A 19137-nucleotide genomic window follows, 5' to 3' on the forward strand; every position below is an offset into this window, starting at 1 on the left:
AATCTCTCCCCCTAGTCTGCCAAGATAGAATCTTACGTAACATACGTAATCGTGGGCATGACTACCTCATTATCTTCATATTCTCCTAGCCAGAAGCAAGTCTCAGGTACGACCTGCACTCAAGGGGAAGGGAGGATACAAAGGTGTGACTCACTGGGGATCATCTTAAAATTTCACCTGTCAGTGTGTGTGCCAGTCACAGTAATGACAGGTAAATGCTGAGCGGGCTGCTTCATAGAACCAGGCTGAGCCTGTCCTGCCCTCCCTGCCTCATCTCTGCCCATTCCTATAGAGAAGATCCTAGGGTCACCTCGCTAGCTTTGTCCAGTCCCTTAGTCTATAACTGCTGAGCCTAAAAGCACTTACTATCAGGAGTCCACCTCACCAGTGAATGGAGTCTGGGACCATCTTGTGTCCTGAAATCTGGAAGCTTCTGTGCTTCAGATGACCCAATAGTCTTAGATGCCATCCATTCATCTTTTCGTTTCCCTGCATGAACCTTTGCCAGACTCTGTGCCAGGTGCCAGATGCATAAAAGATGCTCTCCCTCGGTAAGCCAGACTCTGTTTTCCAGCTGTGAGACCAACTCATAAGATACCTTGAATGCCAGGACTAGCACCCAGAGACTCCTGAAGCTCTTCGCCTGCCCATCATGATGGATTCCTTAAAGGTCAGCACAGCCTCCAATGTGTTTTTGACTATTGTCTGTGGTCTTCAGAAGCAGATCATAGCTGGGTTAGTTGAGGCCCAGAGGACCCACTTCTTTCCTCCCCTTAGATCTCTTTCTCCCCTTCCCCCTCCTGTCCCGTGGTTGAAGTCCCGGGATGCCTTCCACCAGGTCCTAGAAGCGTTACCATAGTCCCCCTGTATTTGTGGCTGGGGTTGCTACAAGAAGTTCGGCTCAGTTATCTCTAGCAATTATCCTAGTATAAAATCATGGTTGTGTTTTGTTAAGTATACTTTTACCTTTCTGAGGTTAATGAACGCGTAGCTCTGTAATTATAACAATCGCTCATACAGCAGAAGTCTGACCAAAAGCTGACAGGGATATGTGCCAGCTCCTTGCGGGGGTGGGGGGGGGCAGCAAGAAAGTCTCTGCCTGAAGTCTCTGTCTCTCCCAGAAGGATTCAGCTACAAAACTGCCTGAAAGAGGGAGGCTCCAAGTGAGACAGTAAGCAAATAGCTTCTACCCTGGCCTTGACGTTCAGAACTTTGGCTGTTTCTGTTGTTAGGCAAAGTAACCATGCCGGCTTGGTTTTTAGGATATCCAGCTATATAGTACAGGACCTGGTAAATATTCAATATACACACATGCTGGGGTGAATGAAGACATGAATGAAATAATGATTATATCATTTCATTTATCAGTCACCTTTGTATACTCATTTATTAAAAAGATTATTAAGTGTATTTCTTTGCCCTGCTCACTACCCCCAATTTTGCCAACTGCTGAGAGGCTGGAGTTATTTTTCCCTCCACGGATCTATGGTCTTTATTTGCTTTAATAGAAATTAAGTGGCCATCTGTCCTTAATTCCTTCTGGACCCAGGTCATCTTATTAATCTCTTTGGCCCAAGTAGATCCTATCCTATCCTGACCCATTCTGTCCCTTATCACCATGCTTCATTGTGCTAATATTTCTGGGTCCTTCCTTAAACCAGGCACCCAAGATAAGAACCATGAAATTATCAAACCACTAGGTGGTTTGATATGAATATACTACAATTCTCTTGCTTTGGTGTAGTTCTTCTTTTTTAAAAAAATGTTTTATTTATTTTTGAGAGAGCACACGCAAAGGACAGGCAGAGAGACAGGGACAGAGGATCTGAAGGGGGCTCTGCGCTGACAGCAGTGGGCTCAATGTGGGGCTCAAACTCATGAACCCGTGAGATTATGACCTGGGCTGACGTCAGATGCTCCACCAACTGAGCCAACCAGGCTCCCCTCACTGGTGTTATTGTTTTTTAATGGATGTTGAAAAACCTTGAGTGGGGGAGGGGTGGTCCACAGACAAATTCTTGAGAGCTCTCTGAGTTCTCCATCATGGTATTTAAAATGTGCGATTCTATATTTATGCCAAATTATGTGTTGTAGGCATTTTCTAGAAGCTTGGCATAAAACTTAAAAAAAGATACTGCCACCATTTCAGTGACTACCTTTACACTTTGCTTAGAATTACATCAACGCCAGCTCGTACTGTTCCAATCATCCAGGCAAAGGAGGAAAAGACAGAGGTAGATTAGACTATAAAGGATGCTTTGTATCCAAGTGATGTCACTGCCTCCTGAACCAGGGATGGTTTTGCAGTCGTTTGCAAGGAACAAAAAGAAAGAATCAGAAAATTGAGTCACTACAGAGCCCACATTCGTATTAGCATGCTAGATTCAAAATAATTTATTCCACAGCAGTCAGTATCATATTCACATGGGGAGCCGAAATTTAGTTTTAGCAAAAGAACCATATCCATCACACTAAATTAATGTTGTTAATTTAAATATTATTGGCTTTGTTTGCATTTGATTTGTGACTTTGTTTTGATTTTAGCGTTGTATAAGAATTAGAAGAATAAGGGATGTGTACTTAGTTTTATGTCTCTACATGTTTTAGGATGTCAGCAATAAAAGAGTAAAGTGTAAATACTCACTGTCTTTTCATGTCAAGTATTGTCTGATTCCACCCAAACCTCCAGTCTTCCTGAAGTTGTCTCTCTAGGTCCCCTCCTGAAGAGCAGTGGATTCTCTTGGATTGGGAAGGCCCCTCATCTGGGCCACTGGACAGATCCAGATTTGGGGGCAAGAAACCCACTCTTCAGGACACGGGGTTCATGAATCACCTGCAGTGGAATAAGCTGTCTATGAATTCCATTGCACACAGGTTTGTATTTGGTTGAGTTTGACAGTTGGAGGTGGGCTTGCTGACCCTGCCCAGTTGCTACCCTAGAGGATTCTCCCCCTTCAAAGAAAAACCTCAACAAAAACAAGAATGAGTAACAAAGTGAAATCAGGTCCCACTTATGGTAATGTTGGCCTGGATCAAGAGCACATGGTCAGCTACATGGCTCTCGAAAACGGATGGAAGGAAGGATTGGGAGCGTCTACTAAGAGAGGTGGCACTGTGTTCCAGATTCACGAAGGAATGCGGAAGGACCTGATCACTTCTGCTGTCTACAGATTCTGGTCTCTAGGGTTGATCTAGGGTCTCTAGGGTCAAAGTGATGATCACGGCTGCACTTAAACCCTGGGAAACAATGCTGATGCTGATACCTGGGTCATTTCCAGTGCTGGCTTTGTAACAGGGCACAGAAGGAAAGGAGAGTGCGGACATCCAAGTCAGCCTACCTCCTGGACGTTGGGTCTCTGATGTGTGGGTGCCTTTAGATGAGTCTTCGAAGGAAGAATGGTCGATCGACCCTTCTAGGGCACTGGTCTGACCTCAGACACCCCTCCTTGTCTACCTCCAGACCTACCTGGAAATGATCCCACCCCTCAGAGCCCTGGGCTCTAATTCATGCTTTTGCTCTCTCGTTCTCTCTCTTTCTCTCTCCCTCCCTCTCTCACTTCTCTTGAGGGATCGGAGCCTGGTCTGGAACTTTCCTTTGAATTTCGGAAGTGTTAGCTATAGGAAAGACCTCCACGATGAGAGGTCCTTCACTCCTTTCCCCTTGAGGTTCTGAGACCTGTATTCAGTTGTCTCTGAGCTTGGGGAATGCTTATGTCTGCATAGATCACTCTACCTACCCTGAGCAGATCATTATTATACACCAGTGCTCATGTCACCTCACCCTCGCTCTCTACAGATGGTGACAAGCAGCAAGAATTGACCACATTGGACTTCTGGAAAACCAGCGATGTAATCCAGGAAGTCCCATGTTTACTGGGTACCTACTAAGTGCACACACTGTCATTTTACAGGTAAGAAATGTGAAGCTCTGAGGAGTTCACAGAGGAGGGAGAGCTAGGACTTCATCCTAGACGGAGTTTGCTCCAAAGCTCCCCCGTTTCTGTGGGCGCCCCTACATGTTCCTGGTGAGATTCTGCATCGCATGGCCTGGGAACAGTGTAACACAGTGGCCCTGTCGCCACAGGGGCCACACAAATTGTGCCACACACAGGCAGGCTTTCAGCACGCTGTCAGCCAAGCACGCTGGGGGCCCATACCATTGCTCGCAGACTGACCCCGCAATACTTTGTGGATTCCCATGAAACCCGAGCACCTCTTTTAAGCACTTTACCGTCTCTGGATATTGGCCAAACCTTCTTCCACTTGTCTTGTTTGAGTTGCGACCGCAATAAAACCTCCCTCCTTCAGGGAATGAGGTGGCCTGATCTGAGCTCACCATCCTAGAAGTACTTTCTGAGAGGTTGTGCTGTCGAGAGTACCTTCCGTCACTTCCACCGGCCGATTTGTTTTTTCCCAGTGTCCTCAAATCTTTGGAGGTCGTATTGCTAATGTAAACTTAGAGCAATCACCTAAGCGCCAGAGAGAAGTCTCACTGGCCTATTTATAAAAGTCTCCAAGGAAATGAGAAAAAACCAGGATAGACTCCCCTGCTATTAATTGTTAAAATTCCCATGATAATATATATTTGCTCCTCATCTTCCTATCCACTTTAGGCTGAATTCCCTTTGCGCAAGATGATGGCATAAAACTGAAATACGGCCGTGAGAAATTCTGGCAAATGGTTTCAGCAATGGCCCCTTTAACATTTAACATCAGTGGATTCTTACCCCCTTTATTCAGCACCACCCTTTTTCTCCTGCCTCCAGCTAGCTTCCCTAGGCTTCACGGGTTTGTTGTTTTTTTTTAATTTTTTTTTCAACGTTTATTTATTTTTGGGACAGAGAGACAGAGCATGAATGGGGGAGGGGCAGAGAGAGAGGGAGACGCAGAATCGGAAAACAGGCTCCAGGCTCCAAGCCATCAGCCCAGAGCCTGACGCGGGGCTCGAACTCACGGACCGCGAGATCGTGACCTGGCTGAAGTCGGACGCTTAACCGACTGCGCCACCCAGGCGCCCCGTAGGCTTCACGGGTTTTTAATAATCTGTAACTCTGATCACTGTAGGTGGCTCAGCACGTTAGCCAATTTCCTTAATATACCAGGAGCCACGTCATCAGAATCTACTGATTTGTATACATTCATATCCCCCATGCTTTTTTATTAAAAAATTTTTTTAATGTTTATTTATTATTGAGAGACAGAGAGACAGAGCATGAGCAGGGGAGGGGCAGAGAGAGAGAGGGAGACACAGAATCCGAAGCAGGCTCCAGGCTCCGAGCTGTCAGCACAGAGCTAGACGCGGGGCTGGAACTCACAAGCCGTGAGATCCTGACCTGAGCTGAAGTGGGCCCCTCAACCGACTGAGCCACCCAGGTGCCCCTCCCCCACGCTTTTTCTTACCTAGTTTTTGACAATCGCAATTTGGGGAAAGATTTCATTACTTCCTAGTTGCTCCTGTTTCTTGTCTTTATTTCCTCTTGTTAAAGACGCATTTAGAACATGAGATCCTCAGCTCAGCTTTGGATCCCTTCCTTCCTTCTTCATTACCTGGGCTGGCATCTCTCCAGTGGCCAATCTACTCACTCACTTTCTTTAGAAAGTAAAGAAAGCTTGGTTCTGCCTTTTGGATTTTATTTTTATTAAATAGTTTTGGACAAAGAAGAGCGTGCTTTTCAAACTTGCTGCCCCTCCGTGTATTTCCCTCAGAAGCTGTTTGCAGACCCTTCTCTATCCTTGCATTAGTTAATGTGCAGCAGGGCTATTTAGAGCTGAAGTCCCCAAATGCTACAAATATCATTGTACTTTAGGCTCTAGGTTTTGAAATAAGCCTTGTTTTCAATCCCATTTTTTTTTTCCAGTTTCCGTTTGCTGTCAGTTCTGAGCAAACACTGCCGAAGTTTTCAAGGAATTCTATCGTTCTCGCTTCTCAGAGCAGAATGCCCCAAATGGCAGAGGTAGAGACTTAACTTTTCTAGACTGGGGTAATTTTTGAGTTCCGTTAACACTCAAAATCGCCTTCTTCAGGTGCTCACAGATTGTTACTGTGCCGTAGGTTAAAATAAACTAGGTATCTTCTGAAATATTTTCCTTCAATCTTTGTGTGTGTGTGTGTGTGTGTGCACACACGTGCCTGTGTCCCCACTTGGTAACTCAAACTGACTCTACCTGATGCCCACATCTGCATGAAATCAAGTCATTTTTTCAGCCAATCCAACTAGAAATTCCAAACACCTGGAGCTTTAAAATTTGTGACTGGAACTCCTGGATCCCTGAACTGCTCTTTTTTCCTTCTGGTTTTCATCCCTAGGCTTGGTGTCAGTATAGGCACGGCCTCGGTGCTTCCTCCTGTAAACCAGAACCTTGCAGTGTGGACATGTTACCGAGGTTAGCCCTGGAAAGAGAGTCATGGGCCTCAGAGGCACGTTGTTGGACAAGCCTCAGACTGTGTTATGAAACAAACCCTTGTTTCTAGGGCGGGACACTTGCTGAATGGGCTGTGTTACATGGTTGCAAACAAGAATGACAAAAACAAAACATCCTTAATTTCTGGGAAAGTCAGTGCTTGAACTTCAAGAATGAGTTATTGAGGGAGGGAAAGACATCTCCTGGAGTGGGAGATCTAGCAGAGAAAGTCCAATAGCTTCCCCAACGGGGGGCCACTTCATCCCCCCCACCCCTTCCAGGGGACCAAACTCTGTTTCTGGGCTGGAGAATAGAAGAAGCTAGTGGTTTATCATATTGACAGCCAGGCATGGGGGCCCTGAGGCCCATGTCCCCAGCCACAGTGCTCCTGCCTTCTCTGACCTTCTTCTTGGGTGAGATTTATACCTTCAAATCCCTTTCAACCCCTCTGGAGCCTCATCTCTGAGGCTAGATATCTGTGTCTACCATAATCAATTTCTCTTGAGACTTGATTCTTGACTTTTGTTTGGTTCTTTGGCCTGGGATCATTTCTCCTGGCCTTCCTCTGTTAGATCTCAAATTCGTTGTCTCTCAAATAAGCCATAACTTGTCAGATTTCGAGGTCCCTAACATTTCCCCAGCCTTTCAGGTCTGCCTAGATCTTGGAGGAAGACCTGTCCCATAATGATTTGCAGGCCACCCTTCCGACCTGTCTCCACTTGCTCCCCAAAGCACAGATCTAACCCAAAGACCTTAAAACCCAAATACCGTGCCAAGTCACTACTAACGACACGTAAAGCACTATTCTCAACTGGGGGTAATTTTGACCCCAGGGGACATTCAGCCATGTCTGCAGACATTTTTGTTTCTCACAACAAGGGGAAGGAAACGCTGCTGGCATCTAGTGAACATAAAGGCCAGGCCAGGGATTGCTCTACACTGCTTAGGACAACGTCCACAACGAAGAATTAGGGGGCCCCAAATCTCAGTGATGCTGAGGGTGAGAAGCCCTGCCTGAGAGGAAGAATCAGGTGAAAATTATGGCCTTCCAGCCGAGCAACAAGCAAAGATTTCCTCCCTGGAATCAACTACCTTTCTTTACATCCCGCTGAATGTGAGTCAGTGGCAAGACCACTGGTGCCAGCAGACTATGTTGTCAGCTTCTCTAACTCGCTTTGCACCTGTTCCCTAATTCAAGCCACTATGTTGGAGCAATGTTCAGGCTAAGCAATTTTCTTGGCACACACGCACACACAATACATGCATGCATGCATACGTATGTGTATATGTGCACACACGCATATGTATATGATTTCAGTAAACATTTCCTGAACTCTACCTGTATGAAGAATACGACCAGGAGCTGAGAATACAAAAATGAGTAAGACAGTCTCTGCCATCAAAGAGGTTAGTGGGGGAGCTAGCACGTGACCCAAAGGTCACAATGCAATGAGACAGGTGGAGTAGCCAAGCCAAGGGAAGAATCTTGCTGCCATGGAGGAGGCCAGCAGGGCTTCCCATGAGAGATCGATGTGAGCTGAATCTTAAAGAGTGTTTAGGGATGGTCCAGGCCAACAGAAACAGCCATGGAAAAGCATGGGATATGCAAGGGCAACCATTCTTTAAGAGCCTTTGATTCTTAGGGGCACTTGGGTGGCTCAGACTTTGGCTCAGATCATGATCTCGTGATTCGTGAGTTCAAGTACCACGTCAGGCTCTGTGCTGACAGCTCGGAGCCTGGAGCCTGCTTCGGATTCTGCCTCCGTCTCTCTGTCTCCGTCGCCCCTCCCTTGCTTGCGCTCTGACTCTCTTTCTCCAGTATAAATAAAACATTAGAAAATAATTAAAATCTTTAAGAAAAGAATCTTTGATTCTTAGAATAACCCTTGATGGTGCATAAGGTGAGAATTATTATGGATGGAGGAGTAAAGAAGGTAGGTAGTGTGTCCAAAGCACACATCAGTGCCAAGGCTGGAATAGATCCTGACTGTCAGAACTCATACAATCATTCCCCCACTCAGTTCTTGAGTAGGTATTTATTGAGTCTTCAGGCCCTGTGTTCAGTTCAAATTCCAGTTCCAACACAGACTTTGGACAAGTTACTCAAGCTCTGTGAGCCTTAGTTCACGGTCTATAGGATAGAGATGAGAGTGGTAACTCTCTCTTGCGGGCTCTCGTAAAGATTAAATGAGCTAATGCTCACGGAGCCTTTAGCATACACTCTGCAGGGGAGGCGGTGGCTGTCAGGTGCTGGAGTCAGCATCCCCAGCCCCATTATTCTGTTACTTCTCTCCCTCCCTCCCCAGCTCGTGCTTCCTGCTCTGGGGTTCCCACACTGCCACCCGTGCGGTGAGGAGGCTCCCGGAGGCCCCCAGACATCCAGGCACAGAGCACTTGGCGTTCCGTTTATCTTTTGTCAGAGAAGTGGCTTCTGAGCAGAACAGACTGCTCATTCAGCCTGCCATTCGCACGTTTCCTGTCTCCCTCCCTGTAAGCCGCTAAAAGGTAGGGAGGAAGCTGTTTCCTTACAGTGTCATTTACACTTCTTCCTGTCTCCCCACTCCTTCCCAGGAAAGCCGGTCTCTGTGTTCTGGTATTTCTACGTACAAGCAGAACCCGGCATACAGGATTCCAGGCCATGCCTTCTCGGGGAGGCCTCATCGATGTTGTTCCCACTGCACTGCCCCGGAGGGGAAGCAATCACCCCATCCCCACCCCACATGGCACTTCTGTGTGCTCTATGCTTAGATAAATGCCCTTTGGGCAAGAGCCATGGCAAGTTGGCCAGGCTAGACGGCGGTAATGGCTGGGAGCCCTGGCGAGGATCGTTGTGAAACTGACTCCTGTATGGCTACAAATTGATCCCAGACTTCTCAGAGCAGGCACATCCCCATCCCTTCCTGTGTACAGGAGGATAATGAGGGCCGTAGACACATGAGCAGACTCACAGACGGCTGGATGTCACATGTTTGGCCATTCTTACATAAGGATGGCTCCGTGCGGTGGTCCTCAGGTGCTGCAGCCCGTGACATGTCTGAGAACTTGCTGGAATGTCCTCCATGAGGAAATCATTTTCCTGTCACCCGTGCCAGCCTCCATACCCCATTGCTCTGCCTACATACACACATACGATAAAAATTGTCAAATACATTTGAGAAAATCCCAGACATCGTTCCTGATGGAATGCCACAGCTCACTGATGAAGAGAGAGTGGTTGGGAATGGACATGAGCGTTGGAAGATGCTAGGGTCTCTGTGACCCGTATTGAGGATCGCCACAGAGAGAAGGAGGCAGTTAAGGCCATCAGCCCCCATCTCTGGACACTCAGGCCCCTCTGGAGTCTATCACCTACCTAGAACTGTTGTCTTCAAATAATGGCATGCACGAGAATCACCTGGAGGGCTTGTTAAAACACAGATTGCTGGGTCTCCAGTCCCCACCCCCAGAGTTTCTGCTTCAGTAGGTCTAGAATAGGACCTAGTATTTGCCTTTTTAGCAAATTCCCAGGTGATGCTGATGCTGCTGGTCCAGGGATCACTGATCTACTGGCTATACCCGGCCTCTGGATTTGGTCAATGAAAAAAACTGCTTACAGATGCTGATAAAATGAGGAAGACTCAGACAAGGTGGAGCAGAGTGGGGAGTTCTCAGCGGTTCCAGAGCAATCGTAGAGACTTCCTCTCTCAGATCTGTTGGAGAATCTGCTGCCTGGACCTCTTCTCGCCAGGAGGTCACGGACCCCAGACTGAGGAATTCTGCTTCTGGCTCTAGAGAGCTTTGTTGCTGCACCTGCAATGTTGTATCCATCTATCTACTCGGGATGCCCTCTGTGTCAGTCTCTCCTGCTATGCTGGCTGCCCTCAAGAGCTGGGGACAAGTTCTAGGTAGTTCTCTCTGTGAAGCCTCAGTGTTGATGTAGTGCCTAATTCAAAGTAGGTCCTCTTGACTGGTCTGATGAATACAAGAACAAGAAGTTCCCTCCTGTTTATTCTGCCAGGTAGGTGGATGACCTTTCTGAGGTCAGCAGGAAGAAGAAAAGAGGTCTGAGTGCAAACCCCCAGCATCCGCAGACCCCTATGTCTTTATTCATGCTATTTCCTATCTTTAGTAAACATCCTGCTCTTCTCCTTGACCTCTTGGAATGCCACCAGCTCTAAACCAGCAGGAAATTGCAGTGGAAACACTCAGACCAGGGTGGCTTAAGTGTGGGGTAACAGTAGAGATAACGGAGCAGGGGTGAGTAGGGGCCCTAGTGCAGAGAGCCTCGGGTGCCAGGCTGAAGAGTGTGGATGTAGATGAGCAAAGTGAGCTGTGGGAGGTTTGGGGTGCAGGAGGGAACTGATGAGAGGGGAAGTCCTTTAAAGTAAAACCACAAGTCCTCATCCTCAGTGTGGATTTTAACTCTAAAAGTAAAACTCTCATCTAGGTCCTGTAGAGCAAATTTTTGAAAATAAACATTTCCTCCTGATAGATGCTCCCAGTCCAACCAGGGCCCATTCATCAGGCTCCTGACAAGCCTATTGTCCAGACCAAGTGGAAAGACACCCAAGACCTTCGTACAGGTTGGAGGGGGAGGGGCCTTTAAGAGACTACCGAGGGCATCGTCCTTGATGTCAAGGAAAACTCAGTGCCAAGGGAAATGGCGGAACAAAAAGGACACATAGAGAATTCATACTAAATAAGAAGCATTAGAGGGGGAGGAGGAAGAGGCAATTATTAGATATATACTTCATGCCTAGCATGGGATTTTAATCAAAAACCACACAGCACAGATGGTAACGACACTTGTGGTGAACATAGCATAACGTATAGACTTGTCAAGTGGCTGTGTTTTACACCCGAAACTAATGTCACATCGTGTGTCAACTACACTTTAATAAAAGGGAAACTACACAGTACGTCAGACCTTCCTATTCTCACATTGCTGATTAAGGAATAGGCTCAGACAGGCAAATAACCTCTCCACGATTCCGGAACGAGAAAGTGGTAGAAATAGGCTGGTTGTGTGCCAAACCCCATGCTTGTTCCATTGCTGGGCACCATCACTGTGTTTAGCTACACAAAGATGGTCATGTCCTTGTCATGGAGCAGCTAGTCTAGTCCTTGTCATGGAGCAGCTTGCTAACTTGTGGGTCAAATGCAAGGGTCAAATGAAGGGTCAAATGCAACCAGATAGTGACTGAAGATGACCAAATACAAGGAGAACACTAAGGAAGGTACAAAATGCTAGGCAAACTCAGACCAAGGCAGAGGAGGTCATTTCCACCCAAGGGTATAGGGAGGATGTTTCTAAAAGAGCATTTGAACTGCCTTGGGGGCTGGTAGAATTTTGTGGGGTAGAAATTGGGAGGAGAGGCACTAGGAATTTCAGGCCAGGGGAACCTTGAGGGAAAGGTATAGAGGTAGGAGATGCCAGGGTATTTGGGGATCAGGCGATGAGTCATCAGAGAGAAATTTGCAAAAGCAGGTCAGGCAGGAGAGGGTTTTGAAGATCATATCGCAGCTTAGGGGGCACTTTTCTGTGGGCAAAGGGGACTCAGTGTGCATATCAGAGCAGGGACGTGGTCAGCTCAGACGTGGCCTGAGCAGGGCTGAGGAAAGATTAATGTGGCCACTTGTGCAGATCAGTGAATGGAGGCCAGTGTTGGAGGGCTTGATGCCTCTGCAGTGTTCAGGGGCCTCTTCGCTTTGCATTAATGAAAACAGTGGAAACAATGGATGGGGTCTGGGCTGAGAATGAGGACCACGGAAGAGGCTGTACAAATAAGTTTGGGTCTTAATTAGGTTGGGTCCCCGTAAGTTCTCGAGTAAGATCAGATGTGAGAGCAACCTATTTGCATGGTGTCACCAAATGAGGGGAGGAAATTGGTTAAAGAGGAAGTGAGAGTCACCGAAAGCTCAGGGCAGCTCAGTTACCTCTTTTGCAGGGTGTTTTCTGTTTCTAAGAGTCTCTTTCCGATAGGAATAATCTCTCAGAAAATTCTGAGGGTGTCCTTCTCATGAGGCCTAGGACTGAAGATAGCTGGTTCCTGGCCACACTGCTGGCAGCCCTTCCATGTGAGGTCAGAGACTGCCATGGACGAGGTGGGAGCCTTCTCATCTTAGATGAGGCTGAGGATGAGGTTCTGGGCAGCTGCACTGACCTTCCTGTGGCCTTCATCCATTTGTTCCTTGGGTTTATCACCCATCTGCAATTATCTCCCCACTTGCATGGTGCACACTCAGTGCTGGCCCAGATGGGAAACCTTATCTTCCCCATCATCTTAGGCAATTAAGTTTCAGGGAACGTGCAGCATGCCCCTTGGCTGTGACAGGGAGAATGATGGATGGCCAAAGTCTCATTTTCAAAATTACGTATTTGGCCAATTTTCATGATACTTGGAGAGAGAGAAAGAGTAAGAAGGCAAGGGAGGGAGGGAGGGAGGAAGAGAGAGAGAGAGAGGGAATCTGAAATGTTTAAACTCCCGACGTTTGGTAAGATACCTCAGGATGGGTTGGGTGTAGAACAGGCTTGGGTCAAGTGTGGGATGGGTAAGATATATACTGGAAGCACCATTAGCAGTGTCATGAGCCTGAGGAACACCTTCTCATGATTCATTTCCATGAGCACAACAAAGTTCTTGGCCTAGTTCTAAATTCTGCAGTGCTCAAAATGCCTTCAAGTCCAAGCTGGATTCTTGATGGATTCTTGACATTGCGGTGCTCAAAGTGCTCAAATATAAAGATGACTGCTGTTAATTGAGCACCTTATATGTGCCAGAAACCGAGCACGTTTGTATACAAATCCAATTTAATCCTCAAAGAAATCCTGAAGGTCAGAAATCCTTCCCAATTGTAAAATTCTCATCCTGGAGCTCAGAGACTGAAGTGACTCGCTTGAGTCACAACATCACTAATGGAGTCTCCTATTTCCAAACCCCTGTTGTTTCTGCTATAAGGAGCTGCTTCCCAGGCTCCTCTTCCTCATTTGTTGAAGAGCCCCAGAGAATGGGGGGAAAGCAGCAGGCTTCGTTATTAACCAGGGCTTCCATATCGCATGACACCAGGAGGTCTCCTCCTGGAATAATAATGTGCAGCCCTAGGGTCTGTTATGAACTTTCTTTGTTTTAGAGCAGGGCCAGCAAACTTTCTTTGTAAAAGTTCCTGTAGTAAATATTTTAGGCTTTGCAAACCTTAGGGTCTCCAAGACAACTACTCATCTCTGCTGGTGCAGTGGGAAGGCAGCCATTGACAACAGGAAAATGAATGAGCATGAATTGTGTTCTAATAAAACTTTATTTATAAAAATACGCCACAAGCTGGATTTGGTCCATGGGCTTTATCTGGCCTGTGATCTGTGTTGTGCTGACCCTGCTTCAGAGTGAAGGCCAAAGAGAGGTAGACATCTACCACGAAGAACATCATTTGAGAGAAATTTTTCCTGAAAGTTACATCCTTCAGGACAGTGTTAGTATAAGAACAGGGGCATTGAGTGCAAACTGATAGCTGAAAGGCAAGTACAGTTTGCAGATATGACTTACTTAGCTTGTATAGTGTCTGAGATTCCAGATTGGCTGCTTCCAGATAAAGATTGAGAGAATTCACGTTAAAACTGAAATTTTTGCATCTTAGGAAAAACTGGAAGATCTTCCCTTGTGGGAGAATCTGCCACATTTCCCCATGGCAGAAGCTGGCTGGGGATGAGTGGAGCCTGTCCCTGTTAGGTGAGCAGGGTCTGCGTGCTACCATTGGCCATACCCTCCACGTGACTTGCTTCTCACACTTATATTACCTACTATTTGAGTTTGTGACCCATGCTTTAGAGATACTTGTTTTGAGGGGCGCCTGGGTGGCGCAGTCGGTTGAGCGTCCGACTTCAGCCAGGTCACGATCTCGCACTCCGTGAGTTCGAGCCCCGCGTTGGGCTCTGGGCTGATGGCTCAGAGCCTGGAGCCTGTTTCCGATTCTGTGTCTCCCTCTCTCTCTGCCCCTCCCCCGTTCATGCTCTGTCTCTCTCTGTCCCAAAAATAAATAAATGTTGAAAAAAAATTTTTAAAAAAAAGAAAGAGAGAATGGGTCCCTACTCCATGTGACGCCTTACTATCTTATCTTTTTTTTTTTTTCTTATTGCCATTCTAACGTCAAAATTCCTATCTCTGGGCAGAGTGAGTGATAGCCAAAGTCAGGTCCTGGGGACCAAAGCAGTGTAGGATGGTATTTCATAGCAGTGGGAAGAGGGAAAGGCCAGAGTGGATATAAGTCACGTCCTAGAGAGCTCCAAAGATGAAAACCACAGAAGTAAATGTGTGTGTGTGTATATATATATATATATATGTATGTATATAATATATGTATATATATTATGTATATATATAATATTTATGTATATATATAATATATTATATATTATACATATACACATATATACATATATATGAAAAATCATATACATGTACATATATATGAAAAATCAACAGCTGGGAGGAAGTCCTGTAAGCAAGACCTAGTAGAATGGGTCTGAAATGCTTGCAGCAGTGGTGTTGGGCTGGGGCTGGTCTCTGAAGAGTTTTCCCTAGTAGCCAACTAATTGGATGTGGGTGGATAGACCAGGATTGAAACAGGCAGCTATTAAACCATATGCTGGTTTCCCAGACTGTGTCTATTCCCCCAAAGCTTCATCTCCCTCCCTCTGCTGCTTGTTTCTGTGTTAGAAATTATACATTTTTTGTGGCATATTCATTAATATGGACTATCTTAGCAGGCTGTTGGCACATGGTATGCTTTTGAGAAATATGTCTGTTATCTATCCATGTCAGCATTTCTCTGTCTCTTCATCTTTCCTCTCTTCCTGGGTTTGCTTCTTAGGGAGAGGGGTCCTTCCTCCTTGCCAACACTTAGTCTTCCTTCCTCTTAAAGTCTTGTTCCCCTTCTCTCCCAATGATTTCTCCCTCTCTTTCTTGCCTCCTGTTTTGCTTGCGGATTTGCTTGTGCCCCCATCCCAATAGGTACAGGAAAGGCCAACCTCCCTCAACAAGGGAAAATTATGCTTCTGTTTGGTTGTTTCCCTTTTCATTACCTTCAAACTTCTCAAAAGAGAAGGGAGTTCAGACTCCCATGTAAATATTGTGCACATGTTCAGGAAACTCTTTCTGGCTGTTGTCCTACTATTTTAAAGTAGGACTGACTATTTTAAACCTGCTCTCCCAGAACCATTATAATATTCACTTCCAGTGATTTCCCTCAGTGGACAGACTATTGGTTAATAATATAATAATCAAATAATGGTGATTGGAATTTGTTGAACCCTTTGCTGCATACACGGTGTTTTCACATACACAATCTCCTTTTAAAGCAAATAGTAGAAATCTTATTTGTTGGTGAAGATATGAATTCTGTAAGAGAATAAGAGACAAGGTACCCAGGATAACACCATAAGCTCAGCTACTTTGATCCCAAACTTTACTCCCCTTGCCTCACTGCCCCACCATTCCCCTACAGTGCTTGCTCTATTCTGATTCTCCTCCTACTTTTCCGTGACATCTCCTTGCCCATTTCTTGGATTTCTTCTCTCTCTCTCTCTTTTTTTTTGCTCTTGGGTTTTGTCCTGACACTCTTCTCTTGGGATAGGGTCATCAGTTCCCATGGCTTCAACTTCTGTTTCTATGGCATACTTTTAAGTCTCTGCTCTACCACTGTGTGTTTTTGGACTAGTTACTTATATTCTTTGAGTCTCAGATTCTTCATTTGAAATATAAGAGCTCTGTGGTCGATGTATGCTTTTCTCCTCAGCTCCAACTTCACATGAAATGAAGAATGTTAAAGTAATTTTTAAAGAAAAATCAACACAGAAGTATGAGACCTAATGAATAAGTTTAGCAAGGTTGTAAAGTCAAGACCGATATACAAAAATCAATTGCATTTCTATACACTAACAATGAGAAAACCAAAAATGAGCTTAAGGAAATAGTTCCTCTTACAATGTCATTAAAAATGATAAAATATTTAGGAATAAATATAACAAAAGAGGCATAAGACATATATTGAAGACTGTAAAACACTGTGAAAAGAAATTAAAGATGATGTAAATAAATGGAAAGACATCCTATGCTCATGGTACATAAGATTTAATATTGTTAGGATGGCATTATTTCCCAAACTAATCTACAAATTCAACAATCCTTATCAAAATCTCAACTGGCTTTTTTTGGAAAAGACTGGTAAGCTGATTTTAAGATTCATACACAAGACCCAGGGTAGCCAAAACAATCTAGAAAAGGAAAAAAAAAGCTGAAGGGCTCACACTTCTTGATTTCAAAACTTATTACAGAAATAAAAACAGTGTGATAGTGACATAAAAATCAATGAAATAGAATTGATAGTCTAGAAATAAACCCATACATCTATGGCCATTGATTTTTTTACAAGTCTGCCAAGACAATTCAGTGGGTGAAAGAACTGTCTTTTCAACAAATGGTATTGAAACAATCTGATATCCACATGCGGAAGAATGAACTTGGACCTATACTTCATATGATAACAAAAATTAACTCAAAATACATAAAAAAATAAGTGCATGAGCTAAAACTGTAAAGATGTTAGAAGAAAACACAGAGTCCATCTCAGGGACCTTGGGTTAGGCAGCAAAGTATAGATACAACAGAAAAAGTATAAGCAACAAAAGAAAAAAAAATAAATTGAACTTTATCAAACTTAAAAGCTTTTGTATGAAACAACACTATCAAGAGTAAACACATAACCTACAGAAAGGAATAAAATATTTGTAAGCCATTTATCTGATAAGAGGCTTATGTTCAGAAAAAAGAATGTATATATAAATATAATATATATTATAATTCAAAAATAAAAGGTAACCTGAATCAAAATGGGTAAAGGGTCTGAACAGGCATTTCTCAAAAGAAGACATACAAAAGGCCAATAGGCACACCAAAAGATATCACCATCATTAGTCATTAGGGAAATGCGAATCAAAATCTTAATGAGATTCTATTTTACATCCATTAGGATGGTTTTAATAAAAAGACAAATTGTGGATGAAGATGTGGGAAAATTGGAATCCTCATACATTGCTAACGGGAATGTTAAATGGTGCAGCCTCTTTGGATAACAGTTTGGCAGTTTCTCAAAAAGCGAAACAGAGTTACCATATGATCCCCAGTTCCACTCCAAGGTAGTCAAGAGAAATGAAACCATATGTCCGCATAAAAAACATTTATAAGTGTTCATAGCAGCATTATTTACAATGGCCCAAAGTGGTAATAACCCAAACGTCCATTTACGGATGAATACACAAATGAAATATGATGTATCCAAAATGTGAATATTATTTGACAGTAAAAAGTAGTGACATCCTGATACATGTTACAATGTGGATGAATCTTGAAAATATTATGCTAAGTCAGGGTGCCTGGGTGGCTCAGTAGGTTAAGCGGCCGACTTTGGCTCAGGTCATGATCTCGCGGTCCGTGGGTTCGAGCCCCGCGGCAGGCTCTGTGCTGATAGCTCGGAGCCGGGAGCCTGTTTCAGATTCTGTGTACCCCTCTCTCTGACCCTCCCCCGTTCATGCTCTGTCTCTCTCTGTCTCAAAAATAAATAAACGTTAAAAAAAATATTATGCTAAGTCAAAGATCCAGTCACAAAAGATGATCTATTATGTGATTCCATTTATGTGAAATGATCATAATAGGCACATCAATAAAGAGAGAGTAGATCAGTAGTTGCCTAGGTTGGAGGTTGTGGGAAAATGTGAAGTGACCACTCAGGATTTGTTTTGGGTGATGAAACTGTTCTAAACTTAGATTGTGGTCGTGGTCACAAAAGTCTGCGGAAGTACAAACACTGATTTGTATGCTTTAAATGGGTGAATTGTATGGCATGGGAATTATATCTCATTGAAGCTCAAAAATCACTGTATAAAGATGATGGTTGATATCATTATTATTCAGACAATTATCCTCATGTATATGTAATTTTGGAGTGGGAGGTATCTCTTCCTAGAAGTTAGTGGTTTGCCTGGGAATTATTTCTATGCACTGCCGAGAATACATGGTGCACAGTCACCACATCACAATATGTTCTAGAGCAAAAAGACCTGGGTTTAAATCTCCACTCTGCTACTCTCCAGCTGGGTGATACCAGACAATTTTGAGCCTTTCTATGTCTCAATTTCCCTGCTTTCCACAAACAAAGACAACAATACTGTCTGAACAATGCTAAACCAAGGGATATACTTAGAACTGTTTTAACAAAAAGCCTGGGGTGTTATATCTGCACAATAAATGCCATTTCCATCTTTTGTTTCAGAAAAGCTCCCCCAGCTTTGCCACCCTGAATGGGGCAGATAATAACTACTGCCTGGGGTTATGTGGCCAAAGCTTTGGGTAGAGGAGAGGCTGGAATGGCCCAGATTTCCTCCTATGAGGTGCGTTTGTGTCTTTAAAGCTCTCCAGGAGTGATGAAAGATGCCATCAAGAGCTAAGAGCTTTCTCAACTGATTGCTTATTCTATAAAAAATTAATTAAATGGACATCATGGAGTGGTTTTCAAAGCCTGGAACTTTTCTTTTCAGAAGCTCTGGAGGGTCAGAACAAAGGGTTTTCCCGGGAAGAGTGTACAGGGTCAGAAGAGCCCAGGGGTGAGGTGCGCTCATTGACAAGCATTTTGTTCCTGACTTTGTTCCCTCAGTGACGTAATGTGGTCTGAAAGCAGTTATGTTGACCCTGGAGCTCAGTTTTCCTT

This window comes from Prionailurus bengalensis, chromosome B3 (assembly GCF_016509475.1).
Source record: "Prionailurus bengalensis isolate Pbe53 chromosome B3, Fcat_Pben_1.1_paternal_pri, whole genome shotgun sequence".
In the NCBI taxonomy this organism is placed as follows: Eukaryota; Metazoa; Chordata; class Mammalia; order Carnivora; family Felidae; genus Prionailurus; species Prionailurus bengalensis.